At 42.8% G+C, this 4,385-nt stretch overlaps 1 protein-coding gene across 1 annotated transcript in view; it reads right to left on the reverse strand.

The window, feature by feature from the left end:
- nfasca (neurofascin homolog (chicken) a) overlaps positions 1 to 4,385 on the reverse strand; it is a 152,688-nt gene that overhangs the window by 74,699 nt on the left and 73,604 nt on the right. The window lies entirely within an intron of this gene.

The following is a 4,385-nucleotide window of genomic DNA, read 5'->3' on the forward strand; positions in this document are numbered from 1 at the left end:
CCCCTTTCCTTTGTTTCTCCCTGCCACTCTTCTGTCACACAACACTCCTGACACCTTTTTCCACCCACTCCAACATGCCTGCACTTGCCTCTTCACCTCTTTCCTACACTCCCCATCACACTGGACTGTTGACCCTAAATACTTGAACTCCTGTGCCTTCTTGACCTCAGCCCTTAACACTGATGGCCATCACACAGAGATGGGCACTTGACTTGGGGACTCCTATTCAAGTTGCTTGAGTCAGAAATAAATAGATTTCTGACTGGCAACTTGCACCTGATCATTTCCAGACTTGACTCAGACTCTACTAAAATTAATGCAGTCTAATACAACAGTCCTGCAACAGGTCCTCCTTTATGAATGTGATAATGCACAGCTTTTGATCCAACTGTTTTAAAAAGGTGTTGATTCAACTGTATGAACATTTTTATCTGAGGCTGTAGCTTGTGGTGCTGTTGAACTGCACTGCATTATCCTGTACATAGAGCTGTTATTTCACCCTGCCTCAAAGATATGAACAAAGTGGATAAAATAGAAACACCTTATAACAGTAGAGTTCAAAATTACTGTACAACTGAATCAACAACTCACAAAATTAAAAAAAATAAATCAAAATCTGAACATTATCACCTTCATGCAGGAAGATTTATTTCATGGCTGCAGGTTTAAACTACATTAGTTTTACCTTGGTGTAGGCTACCTAATAAGCTAACTGTGTCATATCACAGGGTTGATAAGCTAGGAAACATCTACACTCTAAAATCCTGTTGAACAAACTAGATAGAAACTCCACTGCTGTCTCTCCTAGACACTTCCACACCTCTACAGGTATGTCATCTGGACCAACAGCCTTTCCACTCTTCATTCTCCTCAGAGCCTTCCTCACCTCATCCTTTCTAATCTTTGCTACTTCCTGCTCTACAATATTCACCTCTTCCCCACTTCTTTCCCTCTCATTTTCCTCATTCATCAGTTCCTCAAAATACTCCTGCATCTGCATGCATTGGCCACAAGGGGGCTCACATACAGTCAACCTTTGCAGGCCTCACAATGGTGAATAATCTTTTAGACAAATCTTGTATCAAAATTATTGAAGGGTCAGCACCAAAATCGAATCGGTTGTTCCATGAGCCATAGCCTACCTCTCCAAAAATTTCATCAAAATTTGTTTTTTACTTTTTGATTTATGCTGTTAACAAACTAAGAAACACACAAACAAATGCTGGGAAAAAATGTAACCCCTGCCCTTGGCTGAGGTAATTATAATATAACAGAGGAACAAGTTAAGACAAGTGATTCAGTCTTTATGTGACAGTTGGTGAGCAGGCATCTCAGACTCTGTGAATGTTCACCAACACCAGTCAAGTTTTCTAATCTGGCTGGTCCAAGATGGCGCCGCTGTATCTGGCCGGCCGTCTACTCCTGTGTATTTTTTTTTTTTTGTATTGTTTGATGGCCCCTCTGCTTTCTCTCTTTTGGTGTACGATCATCTGATGCTGCTTGAAATACGAAACTCGATGATGACCGGGTCAAATTGCTGTTGGAGTCGGCAATTCAAGTCCCCACCACCTCTCTTAGCGTCTGTACCACCTTTTCTGCGACGCTCGTTCCATCCGACACGAGTTAGACCTCGGCGAAGATGACGTGGCAGGAGAGCAGGACTGCATGTCAAACTGAAATCTGTTCTGTCACAAGGGATGGGATACCTCTGGGAGCATGGCTACGTCGACTCGAGATGGTCGTCTACCTTCAACTATCGCTTTCTTCAACCAGTAGGCCTAGATGCCGACCCGCCTCTTCACTCTAATCTTTGCTCAGTGTCCCGCACTGTGTGCCCCCAGGTCCAGCCTAGCTTGCTCCAGTTCGCCCTGTTTAATGTAAGATCACTCAATAACAAAACTTTCATTTTGAATGATCTTATCACCACTCACGATCTGGATATGTTTTTTATCACGGGATCTTGGCTCCAACGAGGGGATAACAATCTGTTTTCTGAGCTTTTACTGGCCAAATATTTATTTTTTAACTCCCCACGCCACGCTGGTCAAGGTGGTGGCCTGGCATCTGGTTTTTAAGCCAACTTTAAAATGTTGCCTCTTGCCCTATATGGCCTTTTCTAGCTTCGAGCTTCAAACTTTTGTTTTATTGCTGCACTGCCCTATTTTATGTGCAGTCGTCTACCGAACTCCCAAATCCATGAACTTGGAGAGTTTTTGGCTGCTTTTACTTCACAGGCTGATTGTCTGTTGAATCTTCAAGCTAACTCCTCGCTTGTAAACGATTTTAATGCTCTGTTGGACTCCTTTGACCTCAGTCAGTCAGTAGTCTGTCCCACTCACACACAGGGGGGGGCACATTAGACTTTGTCATTTCTCGGGGTCTATCTGTTACTATTAAGGATGTGGCAAATATAGCCATATCTGACCACTTCCTTATTCGTTTTTAAGTCCCGCTACCAATAAGGGCCCAGTGGCCCCACAGCTGCATCACAGGATTATTACTTCCTCTACCCCCTCTGACTTTGCTGCTGCATTTTTAGACTCTGAATTCTATTCTTCTGTGGATCAAAATCCTCCGACGTGCCCTGAGGTACTTTGACTTGTGCCCGGATCATGGTCTCCAGGCAAACCGAAGCAAATGGAAAAAAGACGGATTGCATGTCTCGCTTGATATTTTTATAGTCAGTCTCCTTACATATCAGGAGGCTGTAAAAGAGGCAAAAACTCAATTCTTGTCTAACACTATAGCGACAGTCGTAACCCGAGAGTACTTTTTAAAACTATACATTCTGTTGTTAATCCAGTCGGTGCAGTACCCAGTGAGGGTTTGCCTGTTCTGTGCAACCAATTTCTAAGATATTTTAGGGATAAGGTTGGGGCTCTTAGGCATAATATGCCTAAGCCCCCAGCACATACTCAGCCTGGATCCCACATTTTACATAATCTTAGTTCCTTCACTTAGATTTCTTTATGTCAATTAAAACCGGTCTCTTCACCCCTTGACCTGCTTCCTGCCAAGTTTTCCAAGGAGGTTTTTGATATTCTTGGTCCCTCCCTGGTCACGTTTATTAATCTCTCTCTGGATGCCAGTGTGGTCCCGACTGCTCTTAAGCATGCGATAGTTCAAGCACTTCTCAAAAAACCTAATCTGGATCCCTCTCTATTATCGTCTTTTCGTCCAATTTCTCTTCTTCCTTTTTTGTCCAAAATTCTGGAAAAAATCATATTCACCCAGTTGCAGTCACACTTAGATTGCAACTTATCAGCAATATTTGCACAATTGGGCTTTAAGCCTGGCCACAGCACAGAATCAGCATTACTTAAGATTCATAATGATATCACTATGGCTCTCGATACCAAATGTCCTATGCTATTAGTTTTGTTGGATCTAACTTCAGCTTTCGATACTGTTGATCATTCTATCCTCTTGTCGAGACTTGAACATTTTGTTGGGCTTAAAGGCACTGCCTTAAACTGGTTTTCTTCTTTTTTAACCGATCAAACTTTTTCGTTCAGTATTGGTGATTGTGTCTCTAATATAGCTTCTCTCATTTCAGGCGTTCCTCAAGGTTCTACCCTGGCTCCATTGTTCTTCTCATTATATATTGCACCCCTTGCGGCAATTATAGCTAGCCATAATGTTCATTTCCACTTTAATGCTGATGATGTCCAGATTTACATGCCACTGTTCCTATCTGACTCCAGTGCTCTTACCCCATTGCAAAATTGCATTCGAGATATTAGGCAATGGCTTGCGCAAAATTTTCTGCATCTGAACGAGAGTAAGACCGAATACATTTTTTTTTAGTTCTGACCCGTGCTGATGTAGATATAGTCAACCTCTGCACCTCAGTCTTCCCTCTATCTGACACGGTGAAAAACCTCAGAATAATTTTTGATGGTGGTTTTACTTTTGAGAAACAGATTAGGGCAGTGGTTAAGTCTGTTTTTTTCAGCTAAGACTTAACGAAGGTTAAACCTTTTTTGTCACATGGAGACCTGGAGAAGGCTATACACGCGTTTATTACTTCACGGTTAGATTATTGCAATGCCTTGTATGTAGGAGTACCCCAGACTTTGCTTCAGAAAGTACAATTGGTCCAAAATGCAGCAGCTCGGCTGCTGTCCAATGCTCCCAGGTTTGCCCATATCTCCCCGATTCTTCGTGCTCTTCATTGGCTTCCAATCCAATTTAGAATTAAATTTAAGATCCTATTGTTTGTTTTTAAGGTTATTCATGGTCTCGCCCCATCCTACCTACCTGATCTGCTGTCTGTCTATGTGCCGCGTAGAGCTCTGCTGATCATTTGTCGCTGGGCGGTGCTGCGCTGCCGCTACAAAAATTGGGGCAACCGATCTTTTTCTATCTACGGCCCCCGACTGTGG

The sequence above is a fragment of the Monopterus albus genome, unplaced genomic scaffold, assembly GCF_001952655.1.
Source record: "Monopterus albus unplaced genomic scaffold, M_albus_1.0 scaffold196.1, whole genome shotgun sequence".
In the NCBI taxonomy this organism is placed as follows: domain Eukaryota; kingdom Metazoa; phylum Chordata; class Actinopteri; order Synbranchiformes; family Synbranchidae; genus Monopterus; species Monopterus albus.